At 37.7% G+C, this 22,502-nt stretch overlaps 1 long non-coding RNA gene across 1 annotated transcript; it reads right to left on the minus strand.

Moving 5' to 3' along the window:
* Positions 1 to 1,106: 1,106 nt before the first annotated feature.
* On the minus strand, positions 1,107 to 19,759 carry LOC129627190 (uncharacterized). The gene is made up of 3 exons (XR_008702468.1): positions 19,670 to 19,759; positions 19,484 to 19,572; positions 1,107 to 1,315 (listed from the first exon to the last, which is right to left on the minus strand). It is a non-coding gene; the product is annotated as an uncharacterized LOC129627190 (long non-coding RNA).
* Positions 19,760 to 22,502: the final 2,743 nt, after the last annotated feature.

Below are 22,502 nucleotides of genomic sequence, written 5' to 3' on the forward strand. Positions count from 1 at the left end.
GATACATACACACACACACACACACACACACACACACATATGTATATATATCTTCACCCTCTATGTGCTACCATCCAGACCTGTTACTTCCAAATTTAGGTTCTTTTGCCTTGCCCTGAAATCTAGACTCTTATTTCCACCTGTTTTATCGACTTTTCCAGTTATGTATCCAATAGACCTCTGAAACTCAACAACAACTCTCAACCCATCTGTCACTCCCATATTTTTTCTTACCTCTGCAAAAAGCATCAAGCACCCAGTAACTAAGGTCTGAAAGTCTAGAATCATCTTCGATTTTTATTTTTTTCCCACATTCTACATTTAATCCAGCCACTTAAATTTTGTCAAATTGCTCATCTCCTCTATTATCTCTTTCCTTGACTAATTCAGGAGCCACTTAACTGGTTTATGCTCTTACTCTACCACCAGAATATTTTTCACTCAATGGACAGATGAACCTTTTAAATAAGTGAGCCAGATCAAAGTATGGTGTTCTTCAGCATCCTTCAAATAATTTTCTATCAGACCTAGGACAAAATATAAAATCCCTGAAGTAATCTTAAGCTCCTTCACCACTGCCCTCCACCCTCAAGGGTCTCCTGGTTCACCTGGTCATTGTTTGAAACACCAAGTCTTCTCTCATTTGGGGATTTTACACATTCTATTCCTTCTGTCTGGAATGCTACTTCTCTGACATCACAGTTCACATCCTCAATCTTTTCAGGAGCTTCTCAAAAATCATCACTTTGGAGAATCCTTCCCTGCTAGCATCTTTGAAATGCCTCTCCTTGTTATCTTTATCTCCTTAGCCTGCTCTTTTTTATCTCCACTCAGCATCACTATTGATTTTTCTATTTTTTCAGATTTTTTTTCTGAAGTATTTATAATACATAGATTTTCTTTTGTATTAGTATAAAGAAATAAAGATAAGCTTTAAGAAGTCAACATAATTTAGAGATCCAGGCTACCTACTCTGAAGCTCATTTGCAAAAGAGACAGAATTAGCAGGAAGAACAAGACACCTGGGCCTGTAATTACCTCTTACTGAATTAGAAAAACTGAGGCAAGGAAAAGAAACGTAATTTCAGAAATGGAAGAAACCCTAGTTAATATGCATTGGGGCAGGCAACCTTACATTTTACAGAGTAAAATTCTTAGGGGTAGAAGAGAGGAAGTCTTACAAGTGTTATTCAGTAAGTGCAAAACTGTGTCTTGGGAGGGAGGTGTTACTTGCTGCTCCGTCACATTTTTTTGCCACACAGTTGAGTATTCATTACAACCAATGGTTTGAACAGCAATGGAAGGTCACTGCCATCTGGAAAGAAGAGAAGAGAAAGATGTCAACATCAGAATAATTTTCACCTCGAATTGAATTATGCTTTATGGCTAATTCTCAAAATCAATGTTTACAATATCTCAAAATACCAAATTCTGAGATTGCTGCTGCTTCACAGTTTGATTAAACTCTATAAAATGAATGACATCATTCTAGAAATGTCAAAAAGTGAAAACAAATCTAGACTTGATTTTATTCATAATTTCCTTTCTCTATGAAATCCTTGCTCAGTTTAATTTGAAATGGCAACAGCAGCAATAAAGGTCATTGATCATGTCAGGTTTTCCAAGTGATATTTTGAGTTTGAATTATATTTCTCTAATCTGAGAGATGGCCACTGCATCTGCTAAATACTACAGAAAGCAATGTTATTAAAAATTGACAATGTTTTTAATTTAACTGGCATTGCCATTAACACTCATTTCTTATAGTCATATTATTCTAGTTCCATTAGGCCTTTTGTGCATATGCCATGTTTATCCTGCTCTGCTATTATTTATACATTTAATTTGTGACTAGGTTACTTCATGTATTTCAATTGCATTATAATGCAATGTGATAATACAAAATTGTAGTCAATAGAATTCCTCAGTCAGTAGGATTCCATTTCTTTCATTAGCACTTGTAGTAAAGGGTCTGATTCCATTTCAATGTTTGACTGCTTGCTGACTTTCAAAATCTATTTCTCCTTGTTTTCCTTCTGCCGCACATTCAGTCAAACTGATAAGAAAGCCCTGTTCTCCCTCTTTTTGGCGTAAATGGAAAATTCATACCACCGAAGTGCTGTCCTCTGCAGGGAAAACTTCTGCCCCTAACTACTCATGTCAAATATCATAAACACTCAAGTCAGCCCCCTTTCCATATTATGTCAAGCCATTTGGGGGTGAACTTGGGGAATCTGCCCTGCTCTGCCCAAAAAGTCTCATTATGTGAGTCACAACCCTTTTCCTACCCACAAAGAATATATGTGGTATCATCATCCTCAATATTAAAACCAAATTTTGGATCAGGGTCCTTCCTCATTACACAGAGTGGCTACGACATTTTGGCACTCTATAGGTTACTTACCAATTATGTAGGGAACCTACATAAGGTGTGGTGGAAAAGATCTCAATTGGTTTATCATTATATTAAAGAAACAATGCTGTGCATCTTGTTAGATTTAAATGAGGTACAGCAACATTTTAATTTTATTTGCAATTTCAAGCAAAGAAATAAGGTAGGTCAGGTGAGCTAAGTTTTCCTTTTCCTGAATAAAAGGAGAGCTGAGATGATTAATAGCCATAAGAATGTTAGCACAGTTGTTTAAAGCTTAAATGAGCAAATTCTAATAAACACACACACATTTCATAGAATAAGAAATGGTGCTTATTAAATAAGATTATATTTCTGGTAGACTAAAATAAACCTTATACTTAAGATTTAGTGGATGTACTTGAGAAGAACTTTGTGCTGAGTATCTTCAGGTGGAATATGACCATCTCAGGAAGATGCTTGTTCCTTCCAAGTAAATAAAACAAAAGACTAATTTTCTCCACTTTTTAAAGTACTTGACATCATCATTCTCCCAAGATTTTATGACACCATTTAAACCTATAATTTATATTCCCAAAATAATTTATATAAAATTACATGGTTTGGTTGTTTTTTTACTGATTTTTAAAAAATTCTATATCAGAATTGAGTTGACAAAAGCTGTTGGACATAACACATTATTGTATATCTGTGCAAAAGACTTTTTTTTCCCCTTTATAATATGTTACTGTTTCTTTCCATATCAGGTTTGACAGATAAAATATAGGATGCTCAATTAAATTTAAATTTCAGATAAAAAACTTTTAGTACACATATTTAGTGTAACTGTGTTTCATGGAATATTTGGGGCTAAAACAAAAGAATCTACTATTGCTGCCTTCCTATGTATGTCCCCTCAGTCTTTTATTCTAGGTATGATAATTCTAGTATCTGGTCTCTTTTGATACAACTATTTTGTTTCCAATTTCTACTGCCTTCCCTCACTTTATGCAGAAAATATTAGTGATGTGCTCAGATTCCCTCCAATCCATTTGAACCTAAAGGCTTTCTTCAGAGGACTTCCTTTGAACTACCAGAGCCATTGTATTGAGTGTGCTCACAGAACTAGAAGTTTCTAGGATTTAATCCCCCCAACTTCCCCCTACATATCCTTAGCTAATTATAAATAGGTGCAGGACTTTGAACACCTAGTTTTCTTGTCCTTGGGTCAGGATAAATTATGCATTAAAATTATTTTGTGATAATAACTGAATATTATAATATTAATATATTAAAATAAGCTATATTTTATATATTAACTTATAAAATAATAATATATAATAACTAAATAGTTACATTAGAATTCCTCTGTGAGATCAGATTGAAGCTACCTTCATAGGACTTTGCTTCAGATTACACCTTTGTTTGACTTCCTCCTCTTTCCTGTTTTATTTTCTCCCCTCTTTACTGGCTTCATCTATCAGTACTTCCTTAATTTCCTATACAAGAATCCTTATTTGGGGGTAGGCTACTAGAAAACTCACTGGCTTGGCATGGCCCTAAAGACTTGTCTTCTGTTCTTTCAAGATGGACTAATACCCCAAATTCTGAGTTCCAAATACTGGCTTAGATTCTCATAAAGCATGGGTTTGCAAGTCATGTACTCTCTATAGTTTCAGACCTTTTTATTATTTCTGGCCCTTGAGGATTTCCCATTCTATCTCACGTACTCAGAAATATATTTAAAATAAATTTGGTATGAATTATCTAGAATCTGTATTTTAAGGTAGCTAAGCTAGTTACCTGGACTGCCATAGTGCTGCAAGTATAAGACTTTTTGCCCTTTATTTCTAAATGTTATGTTGAATGTTTAGCTTATGTTTTTCATCTTTTGATTTTTCTTGTCTATGGATTTAAAAAATGCATATATCTCACACATTTTGTTATGCATTGTTTCATTGTCATTTAGCTCTAAGTATTTTGTCATTTATTGCTTATCTTTTTAATACAGAAGTTTTCCATAGATGCTTTATTGGTTTAAAGACATGAGTGACTACTGGGCATATACCCTGAGAAAACCACAAATCAAAAAGACGCAAGTACCCCAATGTGCATTGCAACACTGTTTACGATACCCAGGACACAGAAGCAACCTATTTGTCCAACAACAGATGAATGGATAAACAAGTCGTGGTACATATATACAATGGAATATTGTTCAGCCATTAAAAGGAACAAATTTAAGTCAGTTGAATTGAGGTGAATGGGCCCAGAGCCTTTTATACAAAGTGAAGTAAGTCAGAAAGAGAAAAACAAATATGACATTATTAATGCATATACACAGAATCTAAAAATATGGTACTGGTGAACTTATTTGCAGGGCAGGAATAGAAATGCAGACATAGAGAATGGACTTGTGGACACAGTGGGGGAAAGAAAAGTGGGACAAGTTGAGAGAATAACACTGACATATATACACTATCAGAGAAGGAAATGGCAACCCACTCCAGTGTTCTTGCCTGGAGAATCCCAGGGATGGGGGAGCCTGGGGCTGCCGTCTATGGGGTCGCACAGAATCGGACACGACTGAAGCGACTTAGCAGCAGCAGCATATACACTATCATGTGTAAAGCATAGATAATGAGAAGCTGCTGTAACACAGGCAGCCTAGCCGGTGCTCTGTGACAACCTAGAGGGGTGGGATGGTGTGGGGACGGGGGCAGCTCAAGCGAGATATACTTAAGGCTGACTCATGTTGTGGTAAAGCAGAAAACAACACAACACTGTAAAGCAATTATTCTCCAGTTAAAGAAAAAAGATAAGTGATTTAAAATTCAATCATTTTGGACATTAATTTCTAAGTTTATATGTTTTATGTATATATAAGAGAAACTGTAAGGTACAATGTTAATTCTTTAGACTAGTTTAAAGATAAATGTGTGGTCTAGTAAGTGATATTTTTGTGACTGTTCCAAATGTTACAGAAAATTCTCTGGCTTATCCTCATTCACCAACTCAGACAAATCTATGGTCTTCTTTGCTTTTGTCTGCTCGTTTTTATCAGTATCTAAGAGTGATATGTTAAAATCTCTAATTAGAAGATAAATCCCTACCTTAATTTGTCACTTGTTGCTTCACTACATTTTGAACTTACATATAGTTATACCTCTATATTTGTTGATTATTCTATCTTCTAGATTGATTACTGTTTTTTCACAGTAAGCAGCATTCCTCTTTGTCACTGACTATGCTTCTGCATAAAATATTATCTTGTACTCTACTAAAATTGCTACTCTATATTCTTCTGGTTTACATTTGCCTGACATTTTTCACATTAACTTCGTTTTTCAGTCTTGTTTGTCCATTAAGAATGTCTCTTACAGAAATCAGTGATGAAAATGAATCTATTATATATTTGTTGTTATTTTTTATTACAACATAAAACAATCTAAATATTCTTTTTAACCAATGAGTTTAACCAATTTTAATGTATTAAAATTTACTTTATATTAAGTGTATCAGTTCAGTTCAGTCGCTCAGTCATGTCCAACTCTTTGCGACCCCATGAATTGCAGCACACCAAGCCTCCCTCTCCATCACCAACTCCCGGAGTTCACTCACACTCACGTCCATCAAGTCAGTGATGCCATCCAGCCATCTCATCCTCTGTCGTCCCCTTCTCCTCCTGCCCCCAATCCCTCCCAGCATCACAGTCTTTTCCAATGAGTCAACTCTTCGCATGAGGTGGCCAGAGTACTGGAGTTTCAGCTTTAGCATCATTCCTTCCAAAGAACACCCAGGGCTGATCTCCTTCAGAATGGACTGGTTGGATCTCCTTGCAGTCCACGGGACTCTCAAGAGTCTTCTCCAACACCACAGTTCAAAAGCATCAATTCTTCGGCGCTCAGCCTTCTTAGTGTATAATAAATATGTGTGTATATAAGTATTATGATTTAATTTTGTCCCTTATTTTACGCTTTCTAATTACTAAGTTCTTTTTGTGTATAGTTTTACTTCTTTTTACATTGAATTAGAGAGATTGAACTCTGATTTAGCAACATCTATGAGAAGCCTGGTAGGCTGCAGTCCATGGGGTCGCAGAGTCGGACACGACAGAAGCGACTTAGCAGTAGCAGCAGCATGCTTAAATTTGGGCTTCCCAGGTGGCACCAGAGGTAAAGAACCTGCCTGACAATTTAGGAGACATAAGAGAGGTGGATTGGATCCCTGAGTGGGGAAGATCACCTGGAGAGGGACATGGGAACACGCTCCAGTATTCTTGCCGAAAGAATCCCATGGACAGAGGAGCCTGGCAGGCTACAGTCCATAGGGTCGCACAGAATTCGACCGACTGAAGCAACTTAACACACACACACAATTTTCCTTCACCAGGCTCAAAGTTTAGCAATATATATATTTCTCGCTGAGCAGCTCTGATCTCCCACCATCACTTTTAAATTTCGGAGTTTTAAAAATATTTTTATAAGTAATTTGGGCTATAACATATCTTATAAAAATATGGGTTTATTTATATTTCTTATACTTTATTATTAATTCCCAGATTTATGCTTTATCTTGCTAGGGTATAACCTTCAATGGCTCCTTCAAAGAGACTGAATGGGGTAAAATTTTTCAGAAACTTTGTATACATAGGAGTATTATCATTTCATCCTCATTTTTAGATGATTACTTAGTCGCATGTAAAATTCAAAGTTCCAAAATTTTTCTCACAATACCCTGAAGATGTTACACAACTAACAATTGCTGATGTTGAAAGTCAGGTATCATTCAGGAAATTAACTTCTCTTGGCTTTAAAATGCTGCATTCGTAAAAGGACAAAGCTGTAGTAGATCATATGTAAAGAGTTTTGTATTAAATGGAGATACTCCTGGCTACAAGGGGGAAGAATGTTAAGAATGGGTTGATAAACACAGAGAAATTTATTTGTTTCACATAAAAAGAAGTCATAGCACAGGATATTCAGAATTAGCTCAGCAAACCCACAAAAGAGTCTATCAAACTCTTATGTCTTGGTAAAGGCGAATCTAGTTTCCCCATGTTTAAAATGAAGGGATTGCTCTAGACAGCTACTAAGATCTCTTCTAGCCACAGTATTCTGTTCTATGAGCAGTAATATCACATAATATAATCAGAAGGGTTCACAATAGTAATTCTGAGTTTTCAAGAAATTAATGTATCAAGCTGGCTCCTGGGTGACTCAGTGGTAAAGAATCCGTCTGCCAGTGCAGAAGATGCAGAAGATGCGGGTTCAATCCCTGGGTCTAGAGATCCCCTGGAGAAGGAAACAGCAACCCACTCCAGTTTTCTGGCCTGGGAAATCGCATGGATAGAGAAGTCTGGCAGGCTGCAGTCAGAGACCTGGACATGCCTGAGTGACTGAGTACACGTGTGCACATGATGTATCACGTAGTTCAGTAGAGGTATTTAATGTAACTGAGATTTGTTTGCCTTACAAAGGTCGACAGAGCACTCAGTCATGTATACCTGAGGGAGAAAATCTTACAGAAATCCCTCTTTTCATTTTCTTCATTTGAAATAAAATTGTTAATATGTTCTTAGATACTGGCCTCCATTACTAAATGCAGGTGATGTGTGCATGCTAAGTCACTTCAGTCGTGTCCAACTCTGTGACCCTATGGACTGTAGGCCACCAGGCTCCTCTGTCCATGACATTCTCCAGGCAAGAATACTGGAGTGGGTTGCCATGCCCTCTTCCAGGGGATCTTCCCAACCCGGGGATCAAACCCACATCTCTTACGTCTCTGCATTAGCAGGCTGTTTCTACACCACTAGCATTACATGGGAAGCCCAATTCACATGATACTAACCCATAAATGATTACAAGCCACCTTCTGGCTGCAGCAAAGCCCAGAGCACCAAAGACCTAAAGATAATCAATTTAATAGGGCTGCTGGGAAAATGTGAGGCAATTTCTGTGTCAAATTATGACTTAGAATCTCTTTTAACTAGTGGTATCTCAGTTAAACAAAAACAATTTCTAAAAAGTAAATGCTTGGTAAATTAATAAAATGATTTTATAAAGAATTGGCCCTATGACATATTACTTATTAATTGCCATATTCTGTGAATTTAAAAAATAAAAGAAAATATATTTTAATACATGTATTTATTGAAAGATGATTTAAGTTATATTACTAGTGGATGAATATTTTAAATACTACATCTGGCCTCTATTTTTATTCTCTGCTTTACAGATGAGAAAACTAGGCACAGAATAGTTAAGCAGCTTGCCTAAGTTCAGTTCAGTTCAGTCACTCAGTCGTGTCCAACTCTTTTTGACTCCGTGAACTGCAGTACGCCGGGCCTCCCTGTCCATCACTAATGCCTGCAGCTTACTCAGACTCATGTCCATTGAGTCAATGATGCCATCCAACCATCTCATCCTTTGTTGTCCCCTTCTCCTTCCAACTTCAATCTTTCCCAGTATCAGGGTCTTTTCAAATGAGTCAATTCTTCGCATCAGCTGGCCAAAGTATTGAAGATTCAGATTCAGCATAAGTCCTTCCAATGAACACCCAGGACTGATCTCCTTCAGAATGGACTGGTTGGATCTTCTTGCAGTCCAAGGGACTCTCAAGAGTCTTCTCCAACACCACAGTTCAAAAGAATCAATCCTTCGGTGCTCAGCTTTCATTATAGTCCAACTCTCATATCCATCAATGACTACTGGAAAAACCATAGCTTTGACTAGATGGACCTTTGTTGGCAAAGTAATGTCTCTGCTTTTTAACATGCTATCTAGGTTGGTCATAACTTTTCTTCCAAAGAACAAGCATGTTTTAATTTCATGGCTACAGTCACCATCTGCAGTGATTTTGGAGCCCAAAACAACAAAGTCTGTTGCTGTTTCCCTTGTTTCCCCATCTATTGGCCATGAAGTGATGGGACCAGATGCCATGATCTTGGTTTTCTGAATGTTGAGCTTTAAGCCAACTTTGTCACTCTCCTCTTTCACTTTCATCAAGAGAAGAACTAAAGAATTCTCCGCTTTCTGCCATAAGTGTGGTGTCATTTGCATATCTGATGTTATTGATATTTCTTCCGGCAATCTTGATTCCAGCTTGTGCTTCAGCCAGCCCAGCATTTCTCATAATGTGCTCTGCATAGAAGTTAAATAAGTAAGGTGACAAAATACAGCCTTGATGTACTCCTTTCCCAATTTGGAGCCAGTCTGTTGTTCCATGTCCAGTTCTAACCGTTACTTCTTGACCTGCATACAGATTTCTCAGGAGGCAGGTGAGGTGGTCTGGTATTCCCATCTCTTTAAGAATTTTCCAGTTTGTTGCGGTCCACACAGTCAAAGACTTTGGCATAGTCAATAAAACAGAAATAGATGTTTTTCTGGAACTCTCTTGTTTTTTTCAATGATCCAGTGGATGTTGGCAATTTGATCTCTGGCTCCTCTGCCTTTTCTAAATCCAACTTGAACATCTGGAAGTTCACAGTTCACGAACTGTTAAAGCCTGGCTTGGAGAATTTTGAGCATTACTCTGCTAGCATGTGAGATGAGTGCAATTGTGCAGTAGTTGCAGCATTCTTTGGCATTGCCTTTCTTAGGGATTGGAATGAAAACTGACCTTTTCCAGTCCTATGGCCACTGCTGAGTTTTCCAGATTTGCTGGCATATTGAGTGCAGCACTTTCACAGGATCATCTTTCAGGATTTGAAATAGCTCAACTGGAATTCCATCACCTCCACTAGCTTTGTTCATAGCAATGCTTCCTAAGGTCCACTTGGCTTTGCATTCCAGGATGTCTGCCTCTGTAGGAGTGATCACACCTTCATGATTATCTGGGACATGAAGATCTTTTTTGTATAGTTCTTCTATGTATTCTTGTCACCCCTTCTTAATATCTTCTGCTTCTCTTCAGTCCATGCCATTTCTGTGCTTTATTTTGCCCATCTTTGCATGAAATGTTCCCTTGGTATCTCTAATTTTCTTGAAGAGATCCCTAGTCTTTCCCATTCTATTGTTTCCCAATGTTTCTTTGCATTGATCACTGAGGAAGGCTTTCTTATCTCTCCTTGCTATTCTTTGGAACTCTGCATTCAAATGGGTGTATCTTTCCTTTTCTCCTTTGCCTTTCACTTCTCTTCTTTTCATAGCTATTTGTAAGACCTCCTCAGACAACCACTTGGCCTTTTTGCATTTCTTTTTCATGGGGATGGTCTTGATTACTGCCTACTGTACAATGTCACGAACCTCCATCCATAGTTTTTCAGGCACTCTGTCTATCAGATCTAATCCCTTGAATCTATTTACCACTTCCACTGTGTAATAATAAGGGGTGTGATTTAGGTCATACCTGAGTGGTCTAATGGTTTTCCCTACTTTCTTCAATTTAAGTCTGAATTTGGCAATAAGGAGTTCATGATCTGAACCACAGTCATCTTCCAGTCTTGTTTTTGCTGACTGTATAGAGCTTTTCCATCTTTGGCTGCAAAGAATATAATAAGTCTGATTTTGGTATTGACCATCTGGTGATGTCCTTGTGTAGAATCTTCTCTCGTGTTGTTGGAAGAGGGTGTTTGCTATGACCAGTGCGTTCTCTTGGCAAAACTCTATTAGCCTTTGCCCAGCTTCATTCTGTACTCCAAGGCCAAATTTGCCTGTTATTCCAGGTATTTCTTGACTTTCTACTTTTGCATTCCAGTCCCCTATTAGGAAAAGGACATCTTTTTTCGGTGTTAGTTCTAGAAGGTCTTGTAGGTCTTCATGGAACCATTCAACTTCAACTTGTTCAGCATTACCGATCAGGGCATAGCCTTGGATAACCGTGATATTGAATGGTTTGCCTTGGAAATGAACAGAAATCATTCTGTCGTTTTTAAGATTGCATCCAAGCACTGCATTTCAGACTCCTTTGTTGACTGTGATGGCTACTCCATTTTTTCTAAGGGCCTCTTGCCCATAGTAGTAGATGTAATGGTCATCTGAGTTAAATTCACCCATTCCAGTCCACTTTAGTTCGCTGATTCCTAAAATGTTAGTGTTCACTCTGGGTATCTCCTGTTTGACCACTTCCAATTTGCCTTGATTCATGGACCTAACATTCCAGGTTCCTGTGCAATATTGCTCTTTACAGCATCAGACTTTACTTCCATCACCAGTCACATCCACAACTGGGTGTTCTTTTTCCTTTGGTTCCCTCTCTTCATTCTTTCTGGAGTTATTTCTCCACGGATCTCCAGTAGCATATTGGGCACCTACCGACCTGGGGAGTTCATCTTTCAGTGTCCTATCTTTTTGCCTTTTCATACTGTTCATGGGGTTCTCAAGGTTCATGGGGTTGCCTAAGTTATAAACTAGAAAATATCAGAGCTGAGATTCAAACACAACAGACCAGCTCTTGGGTTTATGATCTTAACTACTGTTTTAGTGCCTGTTAAACTATCATTCTGATAAGTTATTTTCACTGCTTATTTTTCATTGCTTTTTATTAAACATATTATTTTAATATTATTGCATTATGCTAAATTACCTTTTTAAGAGAATTAGTGCACATTAGGAGTTCTGTTATTTTGTGATTAAATATTGACAAGTAGCTGCATTTATGTTTTTTATTATTAATATTTTTTTCACCTGTATTCAGATAAACCCAGGAACAAAGCAATAACAGATACCTCACACATTCTTCAATGATTGGCAAGATATATTTAGGTAAAATACAAGTTTTTCTAAGACAAATATTTTTTCTTAAATTTGTTTTTATTTTGAAATCCTAAATTTATACTATGCCATATGCACTAGATCATATAAAAGTAACAGTCTTATGGACTCTGTGGGAGAGGTAGAGGGTGGGAAGATTTGGGAGAATGGCATTGAAACATGTAAAATATCATGTATGAAACGAGTTGCCAGTCCAGGTTCAATGCATGATACTGGATGCTTGGGGCTGGTGCACTGGGACGACCCAGAGGGCTGGTACAGGGAGGGAGGAGGGTTCAGGATGGGGAACACATGTATACCTGTGGCGGATTCATTTTGATATTTGGCAAAATTAATACAATTATGTAAAGTTTAAAAATAAAATAAATTTAAAAAAAAAGAAAAAAAATAAAGAAATTTAATGAATTAAAATTAAAAGAAATTTAAATTTTCTTTATATTCAGGCAATTTGGTTTATATAATTAAAAGTTTCAAGTGTACAACATTATATTTCTACTTCTGTTTTATAAATTATGTTTTGAGGTTAAGATTTTTAAATCCCCTCTCTCCCAAAAATCTTAATCCAAACAAGTGAAGCACTGGATAGTCCAGTTAAATGATTTTCTAGTCAGCCATTGTGATTGATATTTCTGCTATCACTCTTTGTGCTTTTTGGGGTTTTTTTTTTCTACTTCCATGTTCTTTTATGTCATTTTCTATAAGAACAAAGTTTCTTTTGCTTTTATTTTCAAAGTGTTTTGGAAAGTTTATACGTCATGTTTTTGTAATTCTACATTTGGAAATTACTAAGCTTTTCTTTAAAAAAAACCACTTAAGCTCTATTTCTTTAGTTATTAGTGGCAAATGAAATGTTATAATTTATTTCTAAAAAATAAGATATAGAGCTCAGTACATTTCATTCACTTTCACCATTATCCCATCCCCTACAATACATACTTCACAATGTTTATAAAAGTAATCTGGAATTGTAAATTACTATTATTATTCTAGTCACGTATTGTTATATTAAACATCTTGTGCTTGCAAATGGTATGGTGGTGGTGGTATTAGTCGCTAAGTCATGTCCGACTCTTGTGACCCGATGGACTGTAGTATGCTGCTGATGCTGCTGCTGCTAAGCCGCTTCAGTCGTGTCCGACTCTGTACGACCCCATAGACGGCAGCCCACCAGGCTCCCCCATCCCTGGGATTCTCCAGGCAAGAACACTGGAGTGGGTTGCCATTTCCTTCTCCAATGCATGAAAGTGAAAAGTGAAAAAAAGCGAAGTCGCTCAGTCGTGTCTGACTCTTCGCAACCCCAGGGGCTGCAGCCTACCAGGCTCCTCCGCCCATGGGAGTTTCCAGGCAAGAGTACTTGCCTTCTCCGTACTCTTGCCTGGACTGTAGTATAATCCATCATAAAACCACTAATATGCTCTTCCCCTAGTTTATGAAGTAAAGCTTTATGAAGACAAATAAAGCTCTCTGACCACCCAAGTCGACTGCTATCCTGGATTTAGTGTTGACCTTTGCCTACATTTAAGAATTGTTGCTACATATACACTTTACTACACATACAGGTGTGTATGTGTGTACATGCATATATGTTTATACATATCCACAAACTATATATAGTAGTAGTTGGCATGTTTTTAAGCCTTATGAAAGTGATATATTCCATAGACTATTTTGAAACTTACTTGTTTCACTCAATATTATGTTTCTGAGATTGCCTATAACAATATATACATCTTCACTTGAATAATTTAAAAGTGGTATTGCGTAGACTGCAATCTGATTTCCTATAAACGGACAGTTAGGTTCTTTCCAACTTTTTGCTATTACAGATAACATGCTTTTACAGCACTCATGTAAAGATTCTTCTACACATCTTGTAAAAGGGTATCTACCCAGAGTCAGAATCTTGGAATGGAATTACTGAGCTCTAGATACGCCTTCCCATAGACTTTGATTTCACTAGATTGTGCCTAATTCTTTCCCAAACAACAGCCTCAATTTACATTCCCACCAGCAATTGGAATGTCCAACTTCATTCCCATCCCTGCTAACACTTGATTTTGTCAGAAGGTTTAATTTTTGCCAACACGTTGCATGAACATGTAACTCATTATGGGTTTTATTTTTCCTTCCTTGTTTACCAGCAAGGTTGGCCTTTTTTCCAGTTTCTTTCTTAGCCTTTAAGGTTGTGTTTTACCTGTTTATTACCTATTCACCTATGTAAATTTGTCTTTTTGATTGCTTTTTTCTTATGGTTAGTAGGAGTTATTCTACTTTTTATTCCAGATACAAAATCTTTATCAGTTATGTGTGTTACTAAAATCTTCTCCAAGTCTATTTACTGCTTGTCATTTTTATGTCTTTGTCTGCAAAGTGTATAAAATTTGAAAATAGTCAATGCGTCTTTTTCTTTTAATGATTTGGGTTCTGTGGAGTCTTGTTTAAAATATTTCTTTTGTAACATCATAATATTTTTTGGAAGTTTTTAAAGGTTTACTTTGTATATTAAGCCTTTAGCTCACCTAGAATGTTCTTTTGTGTGTGTATCAGGTGAGGTAGAATATCATTTTATATTATATATTTATTGAATAGTATACTATTTTTCCATTTGTTTCAATGCCTCCTCTTTCATATATCTCTTTTCTGTACAATTATGTGTCTTTTCTGCATGATTTTTTTATATTCCATTGCTCTAAGTCTATGTATCAATTTCTGGGACAATATTATTCTTGCTTAATTAATAGCTATCATAATAATCTTATATAACTTTGTAATTCAAAAATTTAGAATGATTCCTGTGTGTCAATTTTGATCAAACCTTTCTCAGTCCAAATACTGGCGGAAAGCGGTCAGCTCGGGAAGATATTCTTAAATTAAGATGTTGGTTGTTACTGTTTCAGAGTCTTTACCATGCTGAATTTTTAATCTTAGTCCTCAATGTCAAGTGCCCTTTGTTTTATTCATTTGTCTTTTTCTTCAATAATTCTTGAAAGCTTATCAATTGTTCTTCCACATATTTGACCTGACATTCTATATTTTAAATTTGGCTTTAATTTTTCTCCACAATAGATTTTAACTTCATTCCATTCTCATTTCCTGTGGTCCTTTACATCCTCTAATCTCCCCTTTGCAATTTATTCTCTTAGAGTTCCCAGTAAGCCCATTTCCACCTAATGGCATTCTGCACCTGCCTCAGAGCTTTCTGTCTGCATTCTATATTGAGGAGTCCAACAGAGTCCAAAAATTTTATTCTATTTCTGCAGTGGATAATTCTCTGACATTTTTCTCTTAAAGTTCAGAATATTCTCCTCATTCACATTCACTATTATTTTTTCATAGACTCCGTGTACAGGCTGCCCTCTGTACTCAAATGAGATGCGGTTTGGAGAGCCATCAGGCATCACCCTTTGCCTACAGGAAGGGTGTGTGCTTTGTCAGTGCGCTGACACCGCCTCCGCACCGTGTGGGCTGTTAGTGCCCTGAAACTCCGCTAACCTCAGTGCAGTTTCCCAGGTATAGCAGGTTTTCATCTAATGGAACCCGTCTGCACTTAGGAGGAGGTCATGGTGGCTTCCTCCTGGCTCTATTACTTGTTTCTTCTTTTTGCTTTTGTACTTTAAATGAATGGACTTTATTAAAGTCTGTCATTCTCAGCATACTCTAACTCACTAGACTTTTAGGTCCAGGATGGCTAGGGGCCACCTCTAATAGACTTTGACATCTACACACTAACCTTAAACTAGCAATCTATGTTGTCTATCTTCTACCCCTATTCCATGCTCTTTATGCAATTCAATCAGACTGTCATCCCCATCACTGTTCTAAAACAATTCATGACAACTTACCCATGACCTTCCTCCACAATGGTCAATCCACTAATCAATTCTTAGCCTCGTCTTGCCTGACACATGGAACATCTGACACAACTGGTCTTGGTCTCCCTTTTGAAATGCTTCTTAATCGCCTTTGAGAAAACTCTACCTGCTCAGTTCTCTTCTCAAGTTGCCTGTCCCTCTCAATCCCCTTTGCATTTGCCATCATATCACTGACTTCTTAGTACTGGGGTACTCTAGACTCAGGGCATAGACTTTCACTCTTCTCCATATACACTCATCTCTAGTATCACCAGTCTCGAGGATTTAAGGGCTTCCCTGGTGGCTCAGTGGGTAAAGAAATCCACCTGCAATGCAAAAGACCTGGGTTTGATACCTGGATTGGGAAGATCCCTGGAGGAGGGCATGGCAACCCACTCCAGTATTCTTGCCTGGAGAATCCCCATGAACAGAGGAGCTACAGTCCATGGCGGGCTACAGTCCATGGGGTCATGAGTCGGACACGACTGAGTGACTAAGCACAGCACAGGATTTAAATATAATTTATACACATATACATATTTATATCTACCCTGAGTGCTCCCCTGAATGGCAGATTCATTAATCCAACTGCCTGTACAATATCTTTATTTTGATAGTCAATAAGCATAACAAACTATCTGCATCCATAACAGGAATGACTATTTTCTCCCTCATCTCTGACCCTAAAACTCCTCTGCTTCTTGATTAATGACCTAATTAGTCTGCTCAGGTTGCTATAACAAAATACCATAGATTGGGTGACTTAACAGAATTTATTCCTCACAGTTCTAGACACTGGGAAGTCCAAGATCAAAATGCCAGCTGATTCCATTTCTGGTGAGGATATTCTTCCTGGCTGGCAGACATCTACAGCCTTGCTGCATCTACACATGACAGAAAAATAAGGAGCTCCAGAGTCTTTTTCTTTTTTGAAAGGATACCAGTTTTATGGGATCAGGGCTCCACCCTTATGATCTCATTCATTTAACCTTAATCTCCTCTTTAAAGGCACTAGTTCCAATGCAGTCACTTAGGGGTTAAGTTAAGGCTTTCAAATATGAATTTCAAGAAGACACAATTCAGTCTGTGATGACATTTTCATTCTTTCTGGTTGCTCAAGCAAAATGCCTTAAATGTCCTTGACTTCTTTTTTCTTTCTTTCACAATCTACATGCGATTTACCAGCAAGGCCTGCCTGCCTAACCCTTAGTATATTTCCAGAGTTTGCAACCTTCTCACTACCATGCCTACTGCTCCATCTACTAAAGTTCTTTCCCTGAGAACAACCCCCTGGCTGGCCTGCTTGTACCACTCTCTCTACTGTTTCTTCATAAGTCAGCAGCTGGGAGTAACTATTTTCAACTATAAGTGAAATTGTACCATCCTACTCAATGCTATCCAAGGACTTCTCATCTCATTCAAAGTCAAGTCCTTACAGTGAGCTCTATCACATGCTACCATTCAGCTGCCTGTACTTCTTAGATCTCAGTCCTATCAACCTTGTCCTTGATCATTGCTCTAGCCACACTGGCCTCCTCATTGCTCTTCCTGAACCTCCCACCTCAAGGGTCACTGATAGTCTGAACCATCTTCCAGAAACATCTTTATTACTAGAATTCCCTGGGGATTGCACCCTAAGGGATCTGCTTATATCAGTACCTAAAAAGACTAATACCTGGCATTTCCTTTTCTCCTTACCATCTTTGTTCCCCCAGCATTGATACTATCTTGTTTATTTGTTGTCTTATCCCACAATTAGAATGCAACCTCCATAAAGTCATGATTGATTTTTGTCTTATTAATGACTTTATCTGCATGACCTAGAATACATGGCACACAGTCGATGCTTCATATATAATGAGGACTAATACATATATCAGAGAGGTCAGTTCAGTTCAGTTCAGTCTCTCAGTCGTGTCCGACTCTTTGCGACCCCATGAATTGCAGCACGCCAGGCCTCCCTGTCCATCACCAACTCCTGGAGTTCACTCAAACTCATGTCCATCGAGTCAGTGATGTAGTTGGCCACAATTCTGGTTGGCACAAATCTGGAAACAAAGAGTTGCCCCACAACATTTTTGATCAGGCCGTCTTTTATAAGAGGCACACAGTGGAAGGTGCATGAGGCAGAGTAAGCTAGAATGGTATCGTTTCTTCCGTCCAGTTCATCTAATGTTTTTTTCCCCCTCTTTTTTTTTTTTTTATGATCCTTATAGTGGAAAGCTGGGACCTGATTCATGAGGTGCTGCTAGCCATTTGCAATTTTAATGTAGAAATTGAAAAGAAAAAAATTTAACTGAGCTGACATACTGTTCTGTTCTGGGTCTTAGATGTAAGAGGGATAATAAAGATGGGCAGAAGTCAAGGTCATACTTTCAGTCCTTTTTGCTGAAGAAAGAGTTGGAGAGCAATAATAAGACAAGATAATTCAAAGTGATAAAGCCAGATGTCAGGTTTAGCCTGGGAATACCACTGTTCCTGAAAGGCAGGGCTCTCTGAATCCAATACAGAAAATAAATTATTTTGGTGCTACTTACTGGAAAACGTGAGGGAAATGACTTGCTTATCTTTGGGGATGGCATTAAGGGAAGGTACATGTTTGCGTTATCGTTTTAGAAAGGGAAAACCGTGACCATGGCAGACTAACCAGGAAGAGCTTCTGTGCAGTTCTCCTTTAATGTGAATAGAACCAAGTTACTGCAGTCCACTTTCAGCCTGCGGTCTAGTGTCAGTAGCTCACAAACCGCTGGAGATAGGCGCCTGTGAATCTTCTCTGGAAGCTGGATTCGAGAAAGAGTGTTCAGTAGATTTAGAAGACTGATTAGGATTCTTTCCACCTCCCCCTAAAAAATGCATACAACAGAAGAGTGCAGTGATCAAAGCAAATGTCTGTCACGGCCCCAGAACAGACCCTAGGAGACACGAAGAAGAAAAGAGTAAAATATAACTAATTTGTTTTGATTAAACAACAACAACAAATGTAGCCTACACCGTCTTTTATTTTTTAACAAACAACTTTTTAGTCAAGTATATATTTTTTTTTTTCTCATTGTATGCTAGAGGAGACTGGTGGGCTACAGTCCATGGGTTACAAAGACTCAGACACCACTGAGTGACTGAAATTATTTATTTTCATTTTATGTCAATATTTAGATTTCACATATAAGTAATATCATATGATATCTGTCTTTCTCTATCTGACTTACTTCACTTCATACGATGATCTCTAGGTTCATCTATGTTGCCGCAAATGGCACTATTTCATTCTTTTTCATGACTGAGTAACATCCCACTATATATATATATATACACCACATTTTCTTTATCCATTCATCTGTCTATGGACACTTAGGTTGCTTCCGTGTCTTGGTTATTGTAAATAATGCTGCTATTATTTATTTACATTTGGATGTATGCATCTTTTCTAATTAGAGTTTTCATCTTGTCCAGATATTCGCCCAGAAGTGGGATTGTTAGAGCTTATGGTAACTCTGTTTCTAATTTTTTAAGGAACATCCATACTGTCCTCCATAGTTAGTCTTCTCTGTCTTTAAAGGCACATGACTTACCTGATCAGTTAATCTTGCCTCTAGCTATCCTGAATATATCTCCAAGTACAGCAGAAAAGGATGGCAAATTTTGATTATCGAGAATATTCCTGCCAAAATATGGATGTTCAAATATTTGTTGAATAAAAAAGGAATAAATACATTTTACATTTCACATCTAGTAATTGCATCCCCACTTCTCCCCACCTGCAGGCCATAGTCCACCTTCATTTCCAGAATCAGTCACTATTGGGTCCACCATGCTTTTTACTTGTTTATTTGTCCTCTATCATATTCCTAAAATATAAAACCCATTAAAAATCAATTAGTGTAGCCCATCATATTGTGCTATACACAAAAATTATGTATTATCCCCTTTGACCAGAAGTGTATTTGACAAAATTTAACACCCAGTCATATTAAAACATTACATAAAATATGATTTGATGGATATACCCTTATCATAGTATTATTTACCTTAGTCCCCAAATCAACACCCTACATAATGGAAAACAATACATGTTTTTTTTTTTTCCCCACTGTCATTTTTTTCCCACTGAAATTAGAAAAAAGACAAGAATGCCCAAGATCCCCTGTACTATTTAACATGACATTGAAGGCATTATTAGCCAATATAATAAAACCAAAGGAAGTAATTAGGAACATAAGGTCTGGAAAGTAATATGTAAATCTGTGGTTATTTACTAATGATATAGTAATAAATCAGGAAAATCCTCCCATCTCCTTTGTACTCTGCTGCTCCTATCCAGTGCTGTCAGGATAACCACACTAGGCTTGCTTCTTTTGAGAAGACCATCAAAGAGATGCCACTGTGCTGCTAAGCCCTAACTGCCTGCCTACCTGAAGTTAAGCTTGCTTCCCCTAGATTGAGGGCTTTGATGCAGTCCCTTGATTGCGCAGTTTGACATTTAACTTTTGTGAGTATATATATGCCAGTCAATGCATATATATATATAAAACACAAATGGTGAAAGGTAAGATTTCCAGATCTTCCCTCCAAAAACTTAATATCAGATGCATCACAATTGGTGTTCAAAAGGCTCTATGTTGCTGCTGTTACAAATCACCACAAACTTAATGGCTTAAAACACCACCAGTACACTGTATTACTGTTCTGGAGGGAGGAAGCATGAAACGAGAAGCACGGGCTGACATCAACGTCTTAGCCAGTCTCTGTGCCTTCCGGTGGCTCTAGGGGAGAACCTCTGTCCTCACCTTCTCCAGCTTCTCTAGGCTGCCTGCATTCCTTGATTCACAGCTCTTTTCTCTGTCTTCAAACCCAGCAAGTGTGGGCAGAATCACTCTCATGTTGCCCCCTCTTTGGTTGTCTCTTTATAATGCATCCCTCTTTTACCTGTAAGAACTCTTACATGGACACACCTGGATAATCCAGGATAATCTGCCCATCTGAAGATCAGTTGATCAGCGATCTTAATTCTGTCTGCAACTTTAATTCCCTTGTTCATGTAACCTAGGAAGCGACTTAGCATGCACCAAGCACCAACATACTCACAGATCCCGGAATTAGGACATGGACGTCTTTGGAGGATTATTCTTCTGCCTACAGCATGCTGTTAGATGACACAGTCCCAATTTTACAAATTGAGAAAACTTTGAGCATGGATTAGAATAAAATACTCCTGTCTCTCAGACCAGAATAATCTTCACATAGCAGACTCAATACGCTTTATATAACTTTAGTCCTCCCCCAGTAAAAATGAATACTGCTCCATTTACCCCATTTATAAAGTTTAATAGATAGATTAAACTTTCTAATCTAAAATAGTGTATCTAATAGGTAGAGACACCATTTAGAAAGCATAATACACACTACAGACATGCATGTTACCTTTAAAATTCAAAATTCATTGCCTAATACTGTTTTTAGTGTAGTAGTGTCATGAGGATGACAGCAAAAGCAAATTATGCGATTGAGATTTTAACGAATATTTCTGCCAGTGAAACTTGAAAATCTGAGCACTGATGTGAGAAGCATGTTGTTCTCTTATTAAACATACACTGAACTTGCACACATCTGAAGGGACTTCCTGTCACAGCACTGAAATTTGATGTTTGATCTTCAGGTTCAAATTTCAGCTGACACACTGCAGTTACCCCATTTTTTTGAAATTAATAAGCATCTGAGATTCTTTTTCTGGGAAAGGTCGGCATTCAGTATTATCATTAAGTGACACCTCTCTCTTTTTTGTGAGGCAGCAGAGGTTGGAAGCACAGGAATCAGGGAAACCAAAGAGGTCAACACCTTTATCAGCATGACATTCAGGGACTGCCTGACATAGAGAGTCTTCAGTGATTTGTTCTTTTCTGTTTTGACTCCAGAAAAAAAGGTGCTGTCAACCTCATTTAGAGGGTTATTCCACATTTCAACTTATTAGGTGCTCTTTTCACTCAATTTTCCTATTTTATTACAACCCACTACCCTTGGTTATTATCTTTCGCTTCCATTCCTACATTGTCAACTGAACTTACCCAGATAATTTTGATCCATGGAAAGAACAAATTAGCTCCTGTATTCTCCAAAGAGGTGCTCAGCCTCAGCAGAGGAGGAAATTAAAAGGCCGACACGGTGACTGGCCCAGGAGCTTGAGGTTAAGAAGAAACAAGGGATTGTCGTCTCAAGAATAACCTGTTCATTCTTGCTGTGGTGTTGACTGAGGTTCAACACCTACGAATCCCTGAAAATTTCAGGCTTTCTTAGTTCTGGACATTTCCAGGGAGGATGACAGTTGTGGGTAGGGAGGACTGAAAGGATGCAGCTGGGCTCCTGGGAAAGAGTCAATTCCGTGTAATTCTACTGCAAATTACGAGTTTCTTTCCTTGGCACTGATGATATGGAAATCATAATATATGCCCGCTATACTTTCAAACCTTAAACTATAAATTTGTTCTTAAAAATTTGCAATGTGTGGCAATGGCTCTTAATGAAATTTATTGTGATGGTCTTTTCTCAATATATACAAATATCAAATTATTATATAGTACACCTAAAACTAATATA

The sequence above is a fragment of the Bubalus kerabau genome, chromosome 14, assembly GCF_029407905.1.
Source record: "Bubalus kerabau isolate K-KA32 ecotype Philippines breed swamp buffalo chromosome 14, PCC_UOA_SB_1v2, whole genome shotgun sequence".
In the NCBI taxonomy this organism is placed as follows: domain Eukaryota; kingdom Metazoa; phylum Chordata; class Mammalia; order Artiodactyla; family Bovidae; genus Bubalus; species Bubalus kerabau.